A 24418-nucleotide genomic window follows, 5' to 3' on the forward strand; every position below is an offset into this window, starting at 1 on the left:
GACCCTTGAAATTTATTCTACTGCTTATTTAATTTTAAAATCTGGAAAGTTGGTGAGATGGCTCAGTTCACCATGTACTGGCCCTACAGTAATTATTATCCTCTTTATTTCCAGTACACATTAAATGTGGACATAGTGGTGTGTAGATACCATCCTTTGACTTGAAGTTTAAAGACAAATAGACCTCCCAGACTTGTTGCCCAACTAGGCTAGACCATATGGTGAAATCCAACCTAGATGGATTACATATACCTTGTAAAATATTCCTTTACCTCTATGAAACACCAAAACATACCTTGCTAATTTGTTCTACCATTCTTTAAAAGTAATGATCTAGAGTGATGGGTGATCATACAATCACATACATGATAAAACCTTCCCATTAAATGTTATCACAAATGATCTAGTGATAGTAAACTCCTGCACCAAGACAGTATTTGCTAGACATTCCAGTACAATTGACTATATAAATACCCAACACCCGTGGACTATAAGTTAATTTTTAAAGCAGAACAAGCCAACAAAATCCCAACATAGGCAAGGGCATGATAGTGAAGCCAAACACATATCTGAGAATCTGGTGTCATTTTTTTTTTTTTTGATAGCAGGAAAAGTACGAGTAAGCATTCTTCAGGGATTCTTTCATTGACAAGCTACTCATGCTCCAATAGGTGTACCCACATCTATGCACATATAGAACACTAAATAGAAGGCAAGTGTATGAAAAAAGGAGAGCACATGAAGTTGGGATGAAATACTAATGAATATTGGGAATAATTTATATTTAGGGAATTGGTCATGGTTTTTGAAAATATATGTATATATTAATATGAAAATAGTTTTAAAAGAAAAAGAGCCCTGGTATATCATTCCAGGTGTCCACATATACTTTACATAGACATGCAGAAAATATGCTCTCTATATATAAAATGTACACTTATACTGCCAACAAACAAACAGTGAAAATATGAATAGAGTTTGACTATTTTGTTCTAAAACATATACCTTGTAAAATATTCCTTTACCTCTATGAAACACCAAAACATACCTTGCTAATTTGTTCTACCATTCTTTAAAAGTAATGATCTAGGGTGATGGGTGATCATACAATCACATACATGATAAAACCTTCCCATTAGAATTAGAAAGAGATAGCACAAGTCTGAATTTGACTGCATACAGTATGAACCAGAATGTCACAGACACAAATGAGATATTCTTGTATTTTGGCAGGATGAAAGCCTGGAATGACCAGAAAGGTTCAATACTTTAATGGCTGCTTTTCTCTATCATCACCTAAAGCCAGCACCCTGAAACACCTAAGTTGGAAGGAGACAGGTAAAAGAAGTGGAGGAGCTGCTATGATGGAGAACTCTCCTGGTTTATACCAGGCTTCAGCTTTCAGCTTCTCTCTCTCTCTCTCTCTCTCTCTCTCTCTCTCTCTCTCTCTCTCTCTCTCTCATTCTCTCTCTCTCTCTCTCTCTCTCTCTCTCTCTCTCTCTCTCTCTCTCTCTCCCTCCCTCTCTGTCTCTGTCTCTCACGCTACCTCTCTTCCTCTAATCTTCTCTACATTTATCTCTGTATCTGTCTCTCTCCTCCTCCTCCCTTTCTCCCTCTATCCCTCCTTCCTTCTCTCTACCTGTCTCTGTCTCACTTTCTCTCTCCTTCTGAACAATTATCTTAGTTAGAGCTCCAACTGCTGTGATGAAACACCATGACTCATAACAACAATGTGCAGTACAAGGTTTATTAGTCTTCTAATTTGACATTACATTACATCATCAAAGTAAGTCAAGGCAGGAACTCAAGCAGAGAAGGAACCTTGAGGCAGGAGATGGTACAGAGGCCATTGAGGGATACTGCTATTGTCTTGCTCCACATGGCTTCATTAGCCTTCTATCTTATAGAGTACAGGACCACCAGCCCAGATATCCACTACCCATCACCAACCTTGGACTGTGCCCTCCCAACAAGTTGAGAAATTACCTCACAGGCCTTCTTATAACCATTTTCTTAATTGAGGTTTCCTCCTCTCAGATGACTTTAGCTTGTATCACATTGTCATAAAAAATACCACCTTGCATAGCCCTTAATCCATTATATATTTGCCCACATACACTCAGTCAATTACAGGAAACTATAGCTAATATAAATCCATGCACATAGGAGTTTTACCAGTCAAGCTCCTGGTTCAAGGCTCTAACCAGGGCATGATTAAAAAGTTACATTTCACAGAGGGAAAATTGTGTCCTGGTTTACAGAGCCACCCAGTAAAATCAGGGCTATTTTCTTGTATTCCTTTAGCTTTGTAGAGATTCGGCTTCTGTCTAATTTGCTGTAAAATTGTTCCTATGTCTAAAGACAGCTCATCTGCTTAATATCTACCCTACTTGGATGAGCCTTGGAATATTTTATTGTATAGAAGAAAGATGATTTACTAATGTTTTCAGTATTATAGAGACATGAGACCTCTGCTTCTTACAGCTTTTGAATATATACTGAAGAATTGCTATGTCAGTGGCAGCTGACAACCTAAGACTCTTGGACTGCTTAGAGGCCTGTCACATAAAGTATTTTACGTGGTGTGCAATGGCCAACTGAGAGCAATGATACATAATGGTGGAATTCTCTTATTTCTACTGATTAAGAGTCACAGACGCACCTTTCCCATCCTGACTTAACTTTCAAAATGAAATTGTCACTGCAGTTTGGAATATAATTGATCCCAAATTTTACTCATTTCTCTCATTCTCTCTGCTCACAACTCTTTATTGATGAAAGACAAGGGAAGAAGCCTGCCCATACTTTCTTGGAAGGAATTTTACCTGCAAAATGTCTTTTCTCTGTTTGGCTTGTCATCTCCTTTTACTGATCAATGTCCCCTGATTAGCAACTCCTTCCCTTCTCCAGTGACTTTAGATGCGTTACATTATGTACATTATTAAAATTATATTACCTTATCTGAGTTGCTATTTTGAATCAAAAGGTTTTCTAAAATTATTTTCATTATATACTAACATGTGGCTCTTGTAATTTTCATGTTAATTTTATTCTCTCCAAGTTTGTCTTCTTGTGGAGAATCTAAGAGGAAAACATAATAAAACGTGATAATAAATTAGTACACAGAAGAGACAACTCACTAAGTCATTTGATTCAAAGAATAAATTATGAGTAGGATGTATTCTTTAGGGTTGTTGCATTTATCTGGGTTAGGGAGCTATAAGGCTATAGTTTTAATGTTTTCTTTTACCTACATCACTGTGGGATTTTTGCAAATACATCTCTTTTTGTCCCAATGCTTACATGTGGATCTGGAAGCTGTGACATATACCTCATTGGTTCACAAGCCTGGACTTAATGAAACTTTAATTTCTGGCCTATTGCCAATGTCCTTTCTGAGGCAAAAGATCATTTATCCTTATGTCTCTTAGGTAGAGACAAACAGCAGGAACACATTTCTATAACTAGCTTAAAAATACTTTCTAATTAGTGGTCAATGCATTTTAAAATTTTATCAAATGGTATTTTTATTTTGAAGTGTTCAGTTCTCACAGGTGTTAATTCTGTTGTTCAGGTAGGTTTTTTAACACATATACTCCTGTGGTTCTTATGACACAGGTTCCATTGAATGTGACAACTGAAGGCTTGACAGATATTTCTTTAATGTTGGATAGACTTACTGTGCTGCTGAGTATGATTGGAATCTCATTGCTGAAGCTATGCCACCTCTGTAGATTCTTGAGGCACCCACACTGTAGATATAGGCAACAACATTCACACACATGGAAAACCTACTGCTTTCCAACATTCAGCTTTTATTGTCAATTTGCTTGTCTTGTATATATGGACACTTGAGTCTTATTTATAAAATACATATGTAAAAATCAAGGCAAAAAGGTTTGGTTTAGTACTTGCAGTATATGAGAGGAAGTGACAGACAGATCTCTAAGATTTGTTGAGCTGCCAACGTAGACTACTTGGCAAATTTAGCTCATTGGAAAAGACTGTCTCAAATAAGCCAGAGGTAGTAGATATATACAATGTAAAAAGTATTTCTTGGACATGATAGACGGTTGACCACATGAACTTCCAACATCTAAGACTGCATGTACAAAAGTTGGATCAGAACAAGTCATAAATATCCTGCTATGGCTGAAGTAGGAAGGTACTTTTACATTCCATTTCAGTATGATTAGTTATTGGCATTTAATACGTTTTTAATTGATAGAAGAGCCAGGTTCTTTTATATACACTTCTTTGTGTAGGTATACACATACACACACACACACACACACACACACACATACATACACACACACATACGCACACACTCACAGACACACATACATACATACTCTCTCTCTCTCTCTCTCTCTCTCTCTCTCTCTCTCTCTCTCTCTCTCTCTCTCTCTCTCTCTCTCCACAGTTTAAAATACACATAGTTTTTAATTACTCTTTTTTAACACTGCTCTTAAGTTATTTACCAGTATGACAAGTTAATGGATTACATACAGATGAGGCATGTGGTTTGATCAGTTTTTGAAAACACCATTTCTATATTTACCTCTACTAGCCTGTTTTAGATTATTCTAACACACATAAAGATAGATCCAGTGTGATTACTAGTGGATATAATCATAATACTCAGGGAAACTGACACAGCGAGATTGCAAGAAGTCAGCAGCTTACTGCATGTGGCAGCTAACAGTCATAGTCAGAAGGCCCCAGAAAAGAAAATAGATGCTTTATAGTAAATAGATGTAAAAGAATTCCAAGCTGCCAGATACATGCTTAACACTCAGATACCACTAGTTGGTATTGACTGTTATCAATTGTATCCTAACCCTAATCCTAACCATAGGAAAAATGATATTTTCCTATCTTTCTCCTCCTTTGCACATCTTCAGCTGGAACAGAGAGGGAGAACAGGTGACTGACTTATCCACAACTTCTAATGGAGATCTCCTAGGTTAGATTTTTTTTTTTAAATTACTATTTCTTGGTTTGGGCTCCCTCTGTTGATTAGTATGTAATCCATCCTTTATTTTCATTTAATCAGAGTCAATCAGAGCCATTTACAGCTAATATAAATCTATAGTGTTTATGACAGTCTGATGCACGGATACCACGCTTAGTTTATAAGAGGGCTACAACTGAGACCTACAATTTTGACAATCCAAAATTGACAGGGTAGATTCAAGGATTCACCACAGTATTCTTTAGTGTGATTTTTATACTATTCTCCTATTTTGGGGTTAGTTTTCTTCCCCAAACAGTTTCTACTCCCTGACTCCATTCAGGTCTTCCCTACCTCTCCTACTCCCAGATCCACACTCCTTCCATTCCCTCTTAGAAATGAACAGACCTTCAACAGCCAACAGCCAAACAGAGCAAAGCAAGATAAAATAAGACAATGCAAAATCCCTCATAAAAGGCTATTTGTCCCTCACCTGGGACCACTGATTCTGCTTTTAGGTTTGTCATTCATACTCACTCTTAGATGTTGCCTTTATCCAGAGATTGATAGTTCACATCAATCTTCTTAAAATGACAAGAGACTGGAGAACTGCTTTTCCGTATACTCCCTTGATGGACCCACTCTGTAAAGAAATTCTATGTCAGGAATGAATGACTCTCACATGTTGTGCTGATAATCTCTGAGATTTGGGGTATAATATTTACTGATAATTTCTTGCTTTTACCAAAAGACTTTCTGAAAGTAAATTAGTATAACATTTGCACACTTTTTTTTTTTGTTGCGATAGAGCCTTCCATTATTAAGAGTTTTTACCTTTATTTAAAAAAATATTTTTATTAGGTATTTTCCTCATTTACATTTCCAATGCTATCCCAAAAGTCCCCCATATCCTCCCCTCCCCCACTTCCCTACCCACCCACTCCCACTTTTTGGCCCTGGCGTTCCCCTGTACTGGGGCATATAAAGTTTGCAAGTCCAATGGGCCTCTCTTTCCAGTTATGGCCGACTAGGCCATCTTTTGATACATATGCAGCTAGAGTCAAGAGCTCCGGGGTACTGGTTAGTTCACAATGTTGTTCCACCTATAGGGTTGCAGATCCCTTTAGCTACTTGGGTACTTTATACAGATCCTCCATTGGGGTTCCTGTGATCCATCCAATAGCTGACTGTGAGCATCCACTTCTGTGTTTGCTAGGCCCCGGCATAGTCTCACAAGAGACAGCTATATCTGGGTCCTTTCAGCAAAATCTTGCTAGTGTATGCAATGGGGTCAGCGTTTGGAAGCTAATTATGGGATGGATCCCCACATATGGCAGTCTCTGATGGTCCATTCTTTCGTCACAGCTCCAAACTTTGTCTCTGTAATTCCTTCCATGGGTGTTTTGTTCCCAATTCTAAGAAGTTGCAAAGTGTCTACACTTTGGTCTTCATTGTTCTTGAGTTTCATGTGTTTAGCAAATTATATCTTATATCTTGGATATCCCAAGTTTCTGGGCTAATATCCACTTATCAGTGAGTACATATTGTGTGAGTTCCTTTGTGATTGGGTTACCTCACTCAGGATGATGCCCTCCAGGTCCATCCATTTGCCTAGGAATTTCATAAATTCATTCTTTTTAATAGCTGAGTAGTACTCCATTGTGTAAATGTACCACAGAAAATCAAATAACCCCATTTAAAAATGGGGCTCGGAGCTGAACAAAGAATTCTCACCTGAAGAATACCGAATGGCAGAGAAGCACCTGAAAAAATGTTCAACATCCTTAATCATCAGGGAAATGTAAATCAAAACAACCCTGAGATTCCAACTCACACCAGTCAGAATGGCTAAGTTCAAAAATTCAGGTGACAGCAGATGCTGGCGAGGATGTGGAGAAAGAGGAACACTCCTCCATTGTTGGTGGGATTGAAAGCTTGTACAACCACTCTGGAAATCCGTCTGGGGGTTCTTCAGAAAATTGGACATAGTACTACCGGAGTATCCCACAATACCTCTCCTGGGCATATATCCAGAAGATGTCCCAACCTGTAAGAAGGACACAGGCTCCACTATATTCATACCAGCCTTATTTATAATAGCCAGAAGCTGGAAAAAAACCCAGATGCCCCTCAACAGTGGAATGGATACAGAAAATGTGGTACATTTACACATTGGAGTACTACTCAGCTATTAGAAAGAGTTCTTACTTTTTAATTTATGTTCTACTGGGAGAAGAAAGTCTTTACTTCTTTGGGACAGATCCAGTTTTTTTTTGTTTGTTTGTTTGTTTACACTTGTTTGTTTTCACTTCTCTGTCTATTCAATCTATTGTTTTTTATGATAGATAAGGCAAGAGAGCTCTACATACTCCCAGGGAAATAACTTTACTTGGCTTAATTTTTTTCTCTTTTGCATTCATATTCTCTATTGTGTTCATTCCAATCAATACAGGATGCTAAATCATGTATGTTATATCATTTGCATTGCTGTGTTTGAGTAGTTCTTTTGAGTCACATTTCCAATCTTATTTATTACACATATTTATGAAGCTATCATATGCCATGTGATAATTTTATTCCCTGAAAGTTCCTCTGTCTAACATTTGAAAGGATAATAATTCAGGATCAGGAGAAACAGTCAACTGAGAAGCAGAATACACATATCAAGAAAGCACATGAGGCAATTGAATTTCATCACTTAGATATCTCAGAGGAAGAGGTATTTATGACCCAGAATTATTCAATTGATGGGTTGATAGCAACAGTTTTAAAAGGTAAGTGGATGATTACAGGGAGAAATATGTACAAATGATAATGAGATAAACATGAACAACAGTATAATTCAAATTAGGGAGAAGAGGGATATATCGTTTTAGCTAACAGAGAGAGCCAAATAGAAGATGCAGCAATTAGAGTGTCTCAGAAGTGGATCTGGCCTTGGATTCGTAGTAAAACTGAGTGGAAGAAATAGTACAGAGCATAAGACATCCATTTGGTGATAGTGTATATTCTTGCATGCTATGAGTAACTGTAACATATGAAAAGGAGAACTGCTAACTATACTATTATAATTTTACTGAGAATATAGTTAAGAAAACATTTAAGGCAGTTTTATCTTTATTGAAGTAGGGCAGGAAAATCATTTAAAATTTTTTTGGACAGGAATTTTCAGAGGATTTAGCAAGACTAATGATTTGTGTCATTGTAGTTGATGATAAGATGTAAGGTCATTGCTTTTATGAAAGATGTTGAGACTTGTGCCATTGGCCAGCATAAGTTCAGATTCATCCATTGGGTCTGCTCTATTATGACCCTGAGGGAATCAATGAGAGTTTAACATTATATTTAAGCTAAGCTTTGTTCAGTAATATGAAATGAAATTATACAGCTGGTTAGATTATGTTTGAGAGTTCTGTAGAATGAGAAGGTAACTGTCAGATTTCTCTGAAAGGAATGAGGATCTGGGTGATTTGTGAAGTAATTCTGTAAAATTAGCATCCAATTAACAATTTAAAACCAAATAGAAACTTATTGAGTGATTTTTATAGGACTGCATAGCAAAGATTCAAAGATACCACTTGGATATTAATATATATATATATATATATATATATATATATATATATATATATATATATATCCGAAACATTAAATTTGATGACATAGTATCTGGAAGCCTCAACCTTAATCAGAGAACATGGGTGTTTAAAGTATGGAGTATGGAATTAGCCTTTGCTAAGAGGAAAAATTGAAAGACAAGATAAAGTACATGCCTATTAGACTAGTATGAGGTTTCAGCTTGTACACTTAGGTACAAATTTTCACCTTTTAAAATATGCTAAAATGTTAATTTGGGAGACATTGTGGGTAGAGTAATTGCTACTTAACTCTTATTTGTTCAGATATCGAGTGTAAGAAAGCAGACTCTAAGATCCTCCACTGAGCATCCCCATGTCATATGAGCCATGGGGACAGTTTCATCTTCTGTATAGATAAGGTAATGATTTTACGGGTCTGACAACAGAACTAGAGATGGTTATGCCTACAACAGCTGGAAGCATCAGTTCTGTTAGGTCTTTTTTCTCATGTATCCTTGTAATGAAATTAGCATACAATTTTCTATAGTGGCACAGTGTCCCATCAAGAGAAAGGGTATTGCTTGAGCTTGAGAATGGGTTGCTGTGCAGTATATTTGTAAATTTAACCCATTATACTCACACGTTCAATTTTTTATAATCAGTTCACATACACCATTTTGAATATTATTTTGTATTAAATAAACTTCAATTTTTCCTTTTTCTTTTTTTAATCATTCCATTCATTTATATCTCAAATGATATCCCACTTCCTGGTTATTCCTCCACCAATCCCCCATCCTACATCTGCCCTCCCCCTCCCCTTTGTCTGTATGAGGTTGTTCCCCCAACTCTCCTGCCCTACTGCTCCAGCATCCTCCTATTCTAGGGCATCAAACCTCCCTGAGATCAAGGGTCTCCCTTCCCATTGCTGTCAGGCAAGGCCATCCTCTGCTACATATGTATCTGGAGTCATGAATCACTCCAGGTACACTCCTTGGTTGGTGGTCTAGTCACTGGGAGAACTGGGTGATCAGGCTAGGCTATGCTGTTCTTCCAATGGAGTTGCAATCCCCCTCCTCTTTAATTTTTGCTTTAAACTTGCTGTGTTTGAGGCATAAATTTAACAATGTTTAGAGAAGACTGTATAACAGGAGATATAAATGGGTCTTCTTCTTTAATGTTTTCTGTCCATAGTTCTAAGCACATTAAATAATTTGCTCATTTGAAAGGTCACTCACTATTTACTTTTATGACTTATTTATCTATACTGCAATAGTTATCAATAATTTAGTAATTCTTATTAGATTAGGATTTCATAATTTTAACCTTGCTGTAATTTATGAAGGTCAAAAACTACAGGTTTTGCATTGAAGCTCTATTAGTACAAAAATAAACATAATCCATAAATATAGTCTTTGGAGAGACTGAGAACCACAGTTTCTTGATTCTTTTGTAGCATGGCCATTTAAACGTTCATGGCTTTGTCTTCATCAGTTATGCTTTCATTCTTAGAAAAAAATCATAAAAAACTCTATTCTTAGTCAAAATATTTAACACTTTTTCTAAAAATAGTAAAACTATCTAACGAATTCAAATAAGTTTCCTTATATGTCCTGTTGTTACTTTTTTATTTTCTTAAATAAAATTTGGATCCAAAGTATACATATATGGTATTGTGTATTAAATTTAAATAACCTGAACTAAGACTTTTGACTCTTAACCATTTTTTTCTTACAAGTTTTAATATAAAATTTCCCTGTGTTAATTTGATAGTTTTTCAAACCATGTCCCAGTGGTTTTATAGATCCTAAGACAATGAAGTTTACTTTCAGCAATTGCTGCAAAGATATTCATGAAGAATATAGGAAATAAAGTAGTATGTGATATTTCTAATATTCTCAATACCCAAAAGATATCTAAATCTCTGTAAAACTGAACCTGGCAATCTATATTACTAAAGCAAATTTATGTATATCTTGAGAAAAAGTCAGAAATCCTGAAAAGATTACTACGTATTTTTGTATTTTTCTTTTTGGTAGTATAAATACCCATAAAACATAGAGACCATCTACACAAAAAGATATAAAGAAAAGATAAAAGTATTCAGACATATTATATCAGAAACAAAGGCAGACCATAGGTGTAGGGGATAAAGTTCCAAGAATATAAACACTATGTTCAATTAGAGGAAGCAGTCTTGGAGACAAAATAGAAAAGACAGACATTAGAATGCAATGTATTTATGTCTTCAGTTTCCTTTCCAAGCCAGCAAGCCAAAGGTGTTTTTTGTTATCTTAGATATTTTCTTATTTACTTTTCAAATGTTATTCCCTTTCCTATTTTCCTATCCTAAGATCCCCCATCCTCTCCCCCTTCATCCTGCTCCCCAACCCACCTACTCCTGCTTCTTGGTCCTTCTGTCCATATAGAAAAAGTATGGTATAGACGCACATGTAATGCCTCCTTAAGCTATTCTTAAATGGGATCCTCAAATAACTGATTGAAAGGCTAACTAGATTCTTGGATTCTCAGCAGGGGCAGAGAAATAGGAGTGTCTGCTCCATTTATATTTTGCACTTTCTTCTCCTTGACTTTTGAAACAACTCTGCCATTTTAAGCAGGTTCCAGAAGAAATATTTATCTTTAATTTATGCTTCTTTCCCATGGACCATAGGAGACCTTTTTGTGAAGGGAAAGCAGGAGTTAGTTAATTTCAGACTCAGTTTCAATGCTATAGGGATATGAGTGACAGGGACAAGAAGGATTAAGATGAGCTGTTAAGTATGTGGCTATAAGGGTCTCAGACCATCATATGAAATTTAAATATAAGTTTATATATATAAACTTATAACTTATAAAAATAAGTTTAAATATTAAAATATAAAATCATAAATTTGGGCCAGCAGGGTTTATTGTCTAATATATATTGAGGCCAGATTTAGAATAAGAGTAGAAAAGGCATGGCAACATCCCCAAAGTATCAAATTTTCTAAATGTGTCTGGAAGGTAGGAGGCATGTTCTCAAATCTTGGAGACCTGCCAAAGGAAAGAGTTTGCACTGTATGTAGAAATCTTCCAAAATCATCAAAGGAGCATATATTTTTAATTAGATATTTTCTTTATTTACATTTCAAATGTTATTCCCTTTCCTGGTTTCCCCCAAAACCCCTCATCCCCTATCCCCTCCACTTGCTCACCAACCCATCTACTCCTACTTCCAGCCATGGCATTCCCCTACACTGGGGCTTAGAGCCTTCACAGGACCAAGGACATCTTCTCCCATTAATGACTGACTAGGCCATCCTCTGCTACACATGCAGTTGGAGCCACAAGTCCCACCATGTGTACTCTTTGGTTGATGGTTTAGTACCAGGGATCTCTGGGGGTACTAGTTAGTTCATATTGTTGTTCCTCCTATGGGGCTGCAAAACCTTTAAGCTTGGGTCCAAAGGAGCATATTTTAAGGTGAGACTTGTGATATAGAAAACCTGCATGGAATGCCTACAAATGAGGCCAGATAATTTACTTTGTGCCAGAAATTTTGCAAATGTTGATTCATAGTCTGGGTGAAGGTAGAAAGGCACAATCTGAAAGACACTTGCAGTCTGAGTAAAACAATGAGAATTAAGAAGAGTGAAGAGTAAAGAGTAGAGAGTGAGAGTGAGAGATGGAACTATAGGAGAGACTGATGTTCCTGGCCAGCCCATTCAAGGCCCCAAGACTAGAAAGTGAAGGAAATCAGAAGAGTTCACTTTGAACCACTCAGACCACCTTCTGAAGCCATTTGTCCTTTCTTGTTTTCAGCACCAAATATTCAATCTCTCATTTACCTTATAACAGTAGAGATCAGATGCTGAGACCAATTTTGCTTCAACATAAAAGACTATTTCAAACAACAAGGCACAGATATTGTTCCATGGAAAAGGAGTGACTATACAGGTCAGGTTCTGACAGAGCCTATTAAGATTTATTTAAAAAAATTTTCATCCAGGATTTTAGATATCCTTTACTCAAGTTATGACTAATGGAAAATAATAGACAAGGACCTGGATGTGGACTATCAGTCATTAACTCTAGAATCTCCCTTCTGAGATGGGTTCCTTTCTATCATAGTTTGTACAGTTGAAGTCCCCAGTCAGTCCCTACTTCAGATATTAGTGAAAAGTATAAAATGATTCTCCTCACATGGAGCTATGAGTTTTGACTATGGCTATCTGAAGACTTCACTGTATAATTCAAGGAGTGGAATTATGCTTGGTGACTTGAGCTCAAGGACACAATTATTGTCCTGAGCTGGTTTACAAAGGGTACATTTTACTATACATAAACTTAGAAAAGTTCAATGTGAGTAATAATTCCATTATAGAATCTCATTTTACACCAAGCTTGGATTTCATGTCCATACACAGTGAATATCTAGACAGAGACAACGTAAGGTACCTTGTCTGAGGGAAGAAAGAACCTGTTCAAATATCTCTATTGCTTTAACATTTCTTTCATGACGGCAAAAACTTTGACATAGTGTCAAAAAAACCATTACATATCCCAATTTAAGGCAACGCACTCAGGGCATAAAATTAGAAGTCATTTAAGTTAGTTAGAATGAAAACCTTTGTCTGTTTAGGAAAAATTTCTTGAGTATTGGAGCTCCAACAGCATTAAAATCATTGTCCAGAAGTCACATGCCTACTGGGAATTTGTCATTGTTCTTCCATAGTGATTTCAAGAAGCAAGGCATGAATATATTTCCTCAAACAGTTATCACCAAATCATAACAAATAAGTGGGAACCTACACTTCCACCCACTGGAAGACTTGATATGGGCTTTGATATATAAACTCTGATGGAGTGTTAAAATTTTGTAACATGAGCAAGGTATGACATAATCATCTCATAGTCTCTTCTGATGACAGCAGTTTAGGTTTGACACTTCAGGCCTCTTCATTCCACATTGTATCTACATGTGTTTTTCTGTCCGTTTGAAAGACATCAGAGAATCTACAGGGTCCAAAATGAGAATAAGTAAAGAAAATGGCAAAATGTAGGATAATATGATGTGGCTTACTTGAAAAAAAAAAACTTCCCTGGATACATGAAGTTGCTGGTTTTCTTTGCAACATTGGGATAGTCAGACCATAGTAACAATCAATTTAATTTGGCTAAAGGATACTTAGATTCTCCAGCTATGTGACTCTAGCTCTAAGGTGGCTAAAATTATAACCATGTTAACTGGCCATATTCCAGGGCTAGGTGCTAAAAAAGCTAAGTCTATGAGAGCTTCTAGGTGTCCAGGTTAGGTGACTCTGTTGGCTGTCTTGTGGGGTTCCCATCACTTCAGCTCAAGTTACCAGAAATTTGAATTGTTTAACTCAAAATATATAATGGACCTGTTAAAGTCTGTAAGTCATTCTCAAGACTCCTTTTCAAACTTAACAAGTCAGACTTCCTTAGTCTGTAGAGTCGCCCTCTCCAATTGGCAGAAGTTTATCAACAGTTCCAATAGTTAGGAGGATATAACAAGACTACCTATAAATTTCGATACAGAAATGATATTGGTATTTATGTAGGAAAATAAACAAGTAACTGAAGAAAATTTGCACAACTTACTGGATATTACACAGGAATTGTTTTACATGAGGATCTAATATTGTAAGTGAATATCAGGGTAGTGATATTGGCATGCGGAGTACAGACAGTAATGAGATATATCACTAACGGGAGGCCATCTGGACAGTGGCTGTGGGCTAGGAAAAGCTCAGGATAACAGTCTTTCTATGTGGTATTTAGTGACTGATATGTGTTCTTAATATATGAATAGTTTCTGCCAGGATTTCTGCCCATCATCATGTCAGTGAGAATTTGAACAAGCAACATGACATACTGCTGAGGGTAATGATAAATTTTATTGGGAGGGGTTTGTTCTCTGTAAACATCGTGGCCTGTGAAAGAACAGTCTTCATGAGGCAAGGAGAAAATCCAGTTCAATACAAGAGACTAGCTGGTTTTGGTTCAAACTTTTTGAGCACTGGTTCTCAACCCCTTTGGAGGATCAAACAACCCTATCATGGTGTTAAGTAAGATAATCAGAAAACATGCATATTTATATTATGATTCATAGCAGCCTAATTTCAGTAAAGAAGTAGCAACAAAAATAATTTCATGGTTGAGGGTCACCCCAACATGTGGAACTATATATAAGGGATGCAGAATTAGGAAGATTGAGAACAACTATTGTAGAGCCTGATACCAGAGAATTTATTGTTGAAATATTTATGTATAGCTCAGATTTAGAAATACAAGTTTTTTCATAACAGTTTTCTCAATTCCATGTTCTCAATAATACTTAAGTCCTGACTACATTGAAATGCTTTTGTAAACTACATGTGACATGTACAAAAGGATGAGTTCTGTAGCTTAAGGGCTTAGAATATATTGTGGTATCAGTCATACATATAGTGGAGAGCCCACAAGGCTAAAAAGTAAATGAGATGGGTTCTATTAACTGAGAAACATAACTAAAGATGAAGGTCTAGGAAGGAAGAGTCTGGAATAAAAATAATAATCTGAGGAATTTGGGTGTTGCCTTGACCTTCAGATAGCACAAATCACCAGGCTATTAAAAACATCAACTTCTAGCCTCCTGGTTGAAAAAACAGGCTGTCTTTATTATGACTTTATTGCTGTGAAGATACAACATGATCATGGCAACTCTTATTAAAGGGAACATTTTATTTGGGCCTGGCTCACAGTTTGAGGGGTTTAGGGCATTGTCCTCATAGTGGAAAGCATGTCAGAATCCAAACAGACATGGTGCTAGAGAAGGAGCTACAGGATCTACATCTTGATCTACAGGCACCAAGAGACTCTTTGAAACATTGGGCATATTTTGAGCATAGCGAACCTCAAAGTCTAACCCTAGAGTGACACACTTCTTCTAAGAAGGCCTCAGTTCCTAATAATGCTACTCCCTATGGACCTAGCATTCAAAAACATGAGTCTCAGTGTGTGTGTGTGTGTGTGTGTGTGTGTGTGTGTGTGTGTGTGTGTGTGTGCATACTGACTCAAACCACCACACAGGTGTATACATTACTTCCATTGAAAAGACCAGCCTCCCAGCAAAATCTTGGTAGTGTATGCAATGGTGTATGGACCCAGATAAAGCTCTCTCTTGTGAGACTATGCCGGGGCCTAGCAAACACAGAAGTGGATGCTCAAAGTCAGCTATTGGATGGATCACAGGGCCACCAATGGAGGAGCTAGAAAAAGTACTCAAGGAGCTAAAGAGATCTGCAATCCTATAGGTGGAACAACAATATGAACTAACCAGTACCCCCTGGAGCTCATGTCTCTAGCTGCATATGAATCAGAAGAGGGCTTAGTCAGCTATCAGTGGAAAGAGAGGCCCATTGGTCGTGCAAACTTTATATGCCTCAGTACAGGGGAACGACAGGGCCAAGAAGTGGGAGTGGGTGGGTGGGGGAGTGGGTGAGGGAGCATGTAGGGGACTTTTGGGATAGCATTGGAAATGTAAATGAAATAAATACCCAATAAAAAAAGAACTTTAAAAAAAGAAAAGACCAGCCTCCATGTTTAACATTCAAGGATCCCCTAGTGATTATTTGTGAACACAAAGACTACATGCCCTCTAAAATGTATGCAATGGTGAGTATAAGCTCTGAGTGATACTACTGGTGTATGGTAATAACTGAAGCAACAAACAGACAAATGAACAAACAAAAACTATGTAAAGCTCATCATTTAATATTGGCATCCAACAACATGTATATTGAACATACGAAGAGAAACAGAAATATAGGTTTGGGTTCTTTATCGCTTTGTGGAAAAAAATGTAAAGGAGCCCAGAATAGCCCAGTGGTATAGCACACCATCTTGCACTTCCAAAGATGGAACCCATTGTACTCTTGTAGCAATTACTGAGGGAATAACCTAGATAAAAACAAAATGTATACTTTGTGTTGTGTGTAATTTAAAAACATACTCCCACCTTTTCTGGGAGCTCAGCCTGTGCTCTGCCCTTTCCTGGTTTCCTTTGCTCTAACTCGATTGAAACCATCCGCTAACCTAGAAAAGCCGGGAGGTGATGGCCTAGCCTGCATCCTACATTACAAGCTCCACAAGAGACCTTTGAATCCACAGATAAAAAAAAAAAAAAACAAAACATACACACTCAGTCTTATTATTGTAGAATTTGCCTACTAGCACAATTGCTGGGAGCAGAATCTCCTGCCCTAACCATATCAACTAACCTATATCAGCCAGCCTCTACTGGTGGAGTCCACTGGTTCTAATTTTCCCCAGATCTTACAAGATTGCTACTTTCTCCTTGTTCCAAAGCCTGCCTAAAAAAACTTTCTCTTTTCTTGTGTATCTTTTCTTCCTTCTGGAACCTGGAAGTCCCACCCTTCATCCAGCAATTGGCTTTTGCCTTCTTTATTGATCCATCCAAGAACCAATTAGGGAGCCAGAACCTCCCCGCTATAAATTTGATTCCTGCATTTGGTTAGATTAATAAAAACATCCATGATCCACAATGCCAATATTACTCTTCATTATGATCAGGTGTTAAAGACAATTGGTATCAAAGAAGATTCAATACTGAAATTGCTAGAATTACAGAAAAGCCTCAGAAAGAAAAACATTACATCACAGCCTGAGTTGTGTGTCTTTTGAATATAGAGACAGATTGAATCAGACAGCTGTGGATGCTTAGGCTGCATAATTTGAGGAGGTAGAAAGGGGACTTATGCCCAATGAACTGTCTTATCTATCTCATTAGAGAAAATGTTCAATGACTAGAGAAGGTCATCATGGATATCTATTGGTGGAAGACATTTTGCAAAAGCAGTACCAAGATAATTAGTTATAAGCAAAGTAAGAAATGCCTGATTTGAAATAATAAATGCTCTCATGCTCCAAGGTTTTGCCCCAACTGCAAATTTAGCACTGGAGAACAGGATATAAAAAAGAATTTTACCCTTAGCTGGGCAGTGCAGCAGGAGTAAGCACAACTAAAGCAATCATTGCTGGTAAAATGAAGGCCTTTTCTATAGAACCATTAGTACCTCTTGTCTAAATTTCTGTACCCAGTGATGATGTGTGGAAGAAATAATTGGTACGAATGGATGGAATGATGTATTAGACATTGTTTTTAATTGCATAGAATTCAACCCCTGAGATGACCTAACAATTGTTCAGAGCAGATGACACTAGGTATTCCAAATGCTTTACCAGGTGATTTTTTGAAGTCAGACTACTAAATTAAGTGTGGTTTTTCAGAAATTTGCTTCATTGTTTTGCTACACTTTGTATAAAGTTATTGTTGTTGTTTTTCTGAGTAGATAGCATAGTGGTAGACATTGAGTACTTTGCAGGTTTAGAGTTCATTGAATATACATGCTGAAGAATCAAGAATGGAAAATTACTTCACAAAGGGTATGCCAGACGGTGTTCTATCTAACATTCTTGATAATTTTATGGCTGAGTAAGGTACAAGTGAAACCCCTGAATATAGTTGGGAAAGCTTCCAGTAGTTTTGTCAAGTAAATTTTTAAAAATTAAAAAAAAATAGATAAAACCAGATGTTTGGTGAATACTTACCAATTTTATCTATCTATCTATCTATCTATCTATCTATCTATCTATCTATCTATCTATCTATCATCTATCTATCTATCTATCTATCTATCTATCTATCTATCTACTTATCTACCTATAATCTAGCATTCTACTGTCTATTTATTCTTCTCTCATATATTATATGCTGACTGCAGTTTGCCTTTCATCATCTCCTCTAACTCCTTCTCCCCTTCCTCCCCTACACCCACTCTTCCTCATTTTTGCTTCAGAAAAGAGAAGGCCTCCTAAGGATATCAACCAAATGTGGCATAAAGAAATTACACTGAAGCAAGGAACATAGACTCATATTAAAAGCTGGACAAGACATCCCAGTAGAGGGGAAGATGTTGCCACTGCAAGCAAAAAATGTAGAGATAGTACCTGTTCCTACTATTAGAAGTCTGTAACGAATGGCATACAATATCACCATAACCTATACACTAAGGACTCCAGATAGTTTCATGCAGAGTTCCTGAATATTGTTTCAGTTTCTGAGAAACCATAAGAGCCCTTATTAGTTGATTCTGTAGGGTATGTTTTTGTGTTAGGTACTTTTAAAATTTATTAACTGGTATTGGGCATACAATATTCAGTTAGTTGTCTTTTTACCAGTGGATAACATTTTTTAAACTGCAAATTGACACTACTTTGCTGAGAGTTAGTGCTAACTAATTTATATAAATTTTCTTCTAAAGGAAAATGGCATTTTTAGGTTCTGTCTAATGTTCATAATTTCACTATGTATTGACATTTGGCTAGGTGTATAGTTTTTGTAAAAAATTCTATCCTTGATCTTGATATAAGTCTACTTTCCTGATGAGAAATATTATAAACAATTCATGTATTGCTTAACTAGAATTTTTATAGCAAGGTTATTTGATGTATTCACATCAGCATGCCAAGGAAGAAGTGGTAGACCAAATATAAAGATGAATAATGTAGGAGACTATAGTATGTTAATGTTGTAAGATATTCTAAAAGCAGCCTTATTAGAATGTTCAATAATTGCACATGAATGTTTTTATATCTTGGCTCACATGTGATATAGAATATAGTTTAGAACCCTCTGTGCTTATCCTTTTTCATTGAATGTTTATGCCTCACCATTGAAAAACATAATTTCTCATTATTTAATATTTCCAAAAATTGAAGTTGAATTTTGGTTAGTTTCTCAGAGGTAAGCTTCATAGATGTGGTAGAAGATTGAAGGTTAACATAGAGTGTGCAGCCTTATGGATCTTGAATTATATTCAATTTTCATTTTTAATATTCAGGTTTACATTAAATAGTAAGTTGGCTCAGCCATCAGTATACTTACTTTGTAATTGTAAATGCTTAAGTCTATTTCTGGAATACACACACACACACACACACACACACACACACACACACCAGGAATATTGTTGTAGACATGCAATCCCAGGACATATAAGACAATGGCAGATTTTTTTAGTAGTGATGACTAGCCAGCCAATACTATTTTGTGAGTTTTAGTGAGAAACACTTTAATATGTGAGCCAGTGATAATAGACATTTGCATCACCAAAATAATGACATTTTATAGGCTACTGGAGAAGAAAGTGTCAGATGATTTTGAGGGATGTTGGACCTCAGAAGCTACCCATGCTCCAGTATATTTCTGTAGATTCATTCAGGAACAGGTAGCCAAACTGGGCTAAGTTGGTATTAAGATGAGAGGGAGACTGTGCTCCACCACTCTGTATTTTGATTGTTTATGGTTCTCTGGAATGATCTCTGTCTATTGCAAGAGAAAATTTTCTTGATGAGAGTATGTGAGTATACACTATGTGTGTTTATAAACTGTAGTTGTATATTATGTTGGTTTAATGAATTAGTAGCTGTAAGTCCTATTTCAATAAGAATGACTTCTCTTCCTCTGTGTATAGTTAACTAGGATTCCTATACTAGTGTCATATTCCTCCTGTCAAGCAGATCATAAGTGCAATGAAAGTACTCTTGGTTACTTCCATGATATATATACCCCTATTGCACCCTTAGACATGCAGTTCCTTGATTTGCTTCATAGCCATCATAGATGGTAGGACAGCTACATTGAAGCCCTTGCACAGTACTAATGGATACATTATAAAACTCTACCACATATAAAGCTTAGGTAATGTTGAGAAAAAGAAGCAGAAAAAAATGTAAGGACCAAATTATCTTGAAGTATGTATGATACTGTTTCTCATAGCAATACAAATAAATCTACCTATAAAGTCTCAGCAAAATGACTGCGGAAAAATCAGCTAACTAAGAATGACACTAATGAATATACCATACTAGACAGAGTACACCAGGTCACAACTCTACAGAAAGAAATAGAGGCAATTTAGACAAGTTGAGAAAAGGAAACGTTGCCCTTTTTATAGATTAACACCCAATTGGGTTGTTTAGCAACAACTCTTCAGGTTGAAAAAAATATATATGAAGTTTGTATTTTATGAATTGATATTTTATATTTTTTACATTTTATATTTAAGAATTAATCCTATAAGTTCACACTTTCTGTGTAAAAATACCCACCATATGTCTGTTAGTTAGAATATGGTTGTCTAAAATGTCTTTTTTCTTCTTCAGATCCACATTGAAAGAGGATTCTCTGAGGAATGCTGTAGAAAATAGTAAAGGCTTTGGAATTCCAGCTTCTGAATGAGCTTGTATAGGCATGCTGTGTCATTCAATCGTGGAATACCATGAATACCAATCATGGAATACCAGTTAATTGCCATTAACTGGTAAAGTTAAAAAACTTTCAGTGTTATATATTATTTGTAGTGGTCTTCCAGGCTTGGTGTCTGCTTTGCCACTTGTGTGCCTGAACACCAATGGGAAGCTGCTCAAGGAAGTCAGAACACAGTCTATAATTGAGGTACTAGTTCATGTTTCCAGGTGAGAAACAATGGGGTCAGGGACAGATGCTCAGCTTCCCAGATAGCTATGTACACCACTGGCGTATTGCTGGGACATGAGAACAGGGCTCCATAGGTCTACACTTCCTCTGATTGTGTCTAAATGCCAAGCAGAAAAGGGGTGGCTGAACTCACTACAAGGCAGAACCCGTTTTGCTTCAAAAGGAGTACAGATAGTACAGAGGGTTTGGAAGAGAAAAAGCTTCCTCTGGGAGATTCAGGAATGGCTCTTTACAACAAAGACCTCTCCCAAACCCATACCCCTGAAACAATACTTTATGAAAGAAAAAGCCCTTGCTTGTCCAAACTGTTTGATGGCAGATGTTAATGCATACAACGTATTCAGGGTGAAACAGGTATGAAATACTTTTTGAGAGACGGAATGCCCAGGAAGGGAAGCTCATTGGCTAAACACTCGGAAAATACTTAGATACCCTATTAGCATTAGTTTTTTATGCTAGAGTGACTGGTTGTCATGGTCCTCTCAGTGTGGTGTCATGGTTACCTGTTCCAGATCAGGTAGTTTGGCAGGGAGCTAGCTCCACTCCTGCTGTTCCCAATTCTGAGATTTTTCTGGTGTCTGTCTGCTAGCAGGGTATACTTCCTCCACAGTGGTCATATTTTTAAAAAGGTGAGCAAATGTTTCTAACCATAAGATTTTTGGTTATTGTTGTTGTTGTTTTGTTTTGTTTTTCTGCTACTACTGTCCTAGGAAATGAAAATGCAGAGAATGAATAGCACAAAGGACCTAAAAAGAACACATAATAATCTAATGATAAAGTTAACTTCCAGTGAGAGTAATCACTCTATCTCAGGTCAGACAGTCAGGTGTATGATGATCTACCATTGTAATCAAGTAAACAGAAAACTCCGGGGTCAATACCTTTCCTCATTTTTCTTGATCAAACATAAGGTGAGGAATTCAAATAATTTAAAACCAAAGGTCAATCCTAAATCAAACGGTAAAAAGTAGTTGGATTGTATGGTTGAATTCTTTAGCAGCACTGAAAGTATATTCTAGCATCATGAATTCTAGTTAGTTTGGATGAAGCATCTATTTCAAAGGGTATTTTTATTCATGGGGGTTGAAAACTATAATTATCTGTAGTTATATATAAAATGATTGGATTGTTGTTAGGGATTATGCTAGTTAAGTCAAATGTGAAGGAATAGTAGGTTTATCTCAAGGATCCATAACTCACTAATACTCAGTATTTAACTGAGTTTCAAAGGACAAATTTCCTCATGATGAGCAGGTCTGAAACAATAAAAGAGTTGTCAGTTACTGCCAAAGAAAATGTGATATAGCAGCAATTAGGGTTTATTTTCTTATGTTTGTGTTTATTTTGATTCATAGGTATCACTGCTTGGTAGAATGTTTGCTTCCTTCCTTTTCAATCTTGTGAAGCATTTTCTGATAGCTTGAAAGTTAGTCCAAAGGTTGAAATCACACAGGTCAGTTTGTGTTCAGGGATCTGTAGGCCCTGTGTTTGAAGTGTATGTTGTCTTCAGCCATAAGAATTCTTTCTACTTCTGCAGTCCCTTTGACAGACTAAAAGAGCAAACCAACTAAGGCTACTTTTTTTTTTTTTACATCTTTTCCTCAATTACATTTCCAATGCTATCCCAAAAGTCCCCCATACCCTCCCCCCTACTTCCCTACCCACCCATTCCCATTTTTTTGGCCCTGGCATTCCCCTGTACTGGGGCATATAAGGTTTGCATGTCCAATGGGCCTCTCTTTCCAGTGATGGCTGACTAGGCCATCTTTTGATACATATGCAGCTAGAGTCAAGAGCTCTGGGGTACTGGTTAGTTCATAATGTTGTTCCACCCATTGGGTTGCAGATCCCTTCAGCTCCTTTGGTATTTTCTCCAGCTCCTCCATTGGGGGCCCTGTGATCCATTCACTAGCTGACTGTGAGTATCCACTTCTGTGTTTGCCAGGCCCCGGCATAGTCTCACAAGAGACAGCTATCTTTGGGTTCTTTCAGCAAAATCTTGCTAGTAAATGCAATGGTGTCAGCGTTTAGATGCTGATCATGGGATGGATCTTTGGGTATGGCAGTCACTAGATGGTCCATCCTTTGGTCTCAGCTCCAAACTTTGTCTCTGTAACTCCTTCCACGGGTGTTCTGTTCCCAATTCTAAGGAGGGGCATAGTGTCCACACTTCACTCTTCATTCTTCTTGAGTTTCATGTGTTTAGCAAATTGTATCTTATATCTTGGGTATCCTAAGTTTTGGGCTAATATCCACTTATCAGTGAATACATATTGTGTGAGTTCCTTTGTGATTGTGTTACCTCACTCAGGATGATGCCCTCCAGGTCCATCCATTTGCCCAAGAATTTCATAAATTCATTCTTTTTAATAGCTGAGTAGTACTCCATTGTGTAAATGTACCACATTTTCTGTATCCATTCCTCTGTTGAGGGGTATCTGGGTTCTTTCCAGCTTTTGGCTATTATAAATAAGGCTGCTATGAACATAGTGGAGCATGTATCCTTCTTACCGGTTGGGACATCTTCTGGATATATGCCCAGGAGAGGTATTGCTGGATTCTCTGGTAGTACTATGTTCAATTTTCTGAGGAACCTCCAGACTGATTTCCAGAGTGGTTGTATAAGCTTTTAATCCCACCAACAATGGAGGAGTGTTCCTCTTTCTCCACATCCTCGCCAGGATCTGCTGTCACCTGAATTTTTGATCTTAGCCATTCTGACTGGTGTGAGGTGGAATCTCAGGGTTGTTTTGATTTGCATTTCCCTGATGATTAAGGATGTTGAACATTTTTTCAGGTGTTTCCCTGCCATTCAGTATTCCTCAGGTCAGAATTCTTTGTTCAGTTCTGAGCCCCATTTTTTAATGGGGTTATTTGATTTTCTGGAGTCCACCTTCTTGAGTTCTTTATATATATTGGATAGTAGTCCCCTTTCTGATTTATGATAGGTAAAGATTCTTTCCCAATCTGTTGGTGTTCTTTTTGTCTTATTGACAGTGTCTTTTGCCTTTCAGAAGCTTTGCAGTTTCATGAGGTCCCATTTGTCAATTCTCGATCTTACAGCACAAGCCATTGCTGTTCTATTCACGAATCTTTCCAACTAAGGCTACTTATACCTGTTGTTTTTGTTTCGTTGAAGGAACATTGTCTGCTCCCATGAGAAAACTTCATATGTGTATCATTAGTCATAGATTTATGTTTATTATGGATTTCATAGCTGTAGTTTTTAGTTTGATTCTGTATGACATTTTTTTTAATTTTTAATATTTTTTATTACATATTTTCCTCAATTACATTTCCAATGCTATCCCAAAA

At 36.9% G+C, this 24418-nt stretch overlaps 1 long non-coding RNA gene across 39 annotated transcripts in view; it reads left to right on the forward strand.

The window, feature by feature from the left end:
* The window catches only part of LOC115030329 (uncharacterized), a 301725-nt gene that overhangs the window by 243386 nt on the left and 33921 nt on the right, over positions 1-24418 (forward strand). For 36 of the 39 annotated variants that reach the window (XR_015047882.1, XR_015047883.1, XR_015047871.1 and 33 more), the window contains one exon: positions 1234-1338. The exons of 1 other annotated variant lie outside the window; for it this stretch is intronic. This is a non-coding gene — a long non-coding RNA (uncharacterized LOC115030329). Of the gene's footprint in view, positions 1-1233; positions 1339-4907; positions 4971-20769; positions 20849-24418 lie in introns of those variants that run through there. 2 more of the 39 variants (XR_015047874.1, XR_015047873.1) reach the window with 2 other exon arrangements.

Source organism: Mus caroli, unplaced genomic scaffold, assembly GCF_978045245.1.
Source record: "Mus caroli unplaced genomic scaffold, Mus_caroli_1 scaffold_8, whole genome shotgun sequence".
Lineage (NCBI taxonomy): Eukaryota > Metazoa > Chordata > Mammalia > Rodentia > Muridae > Mus > Mus caroli.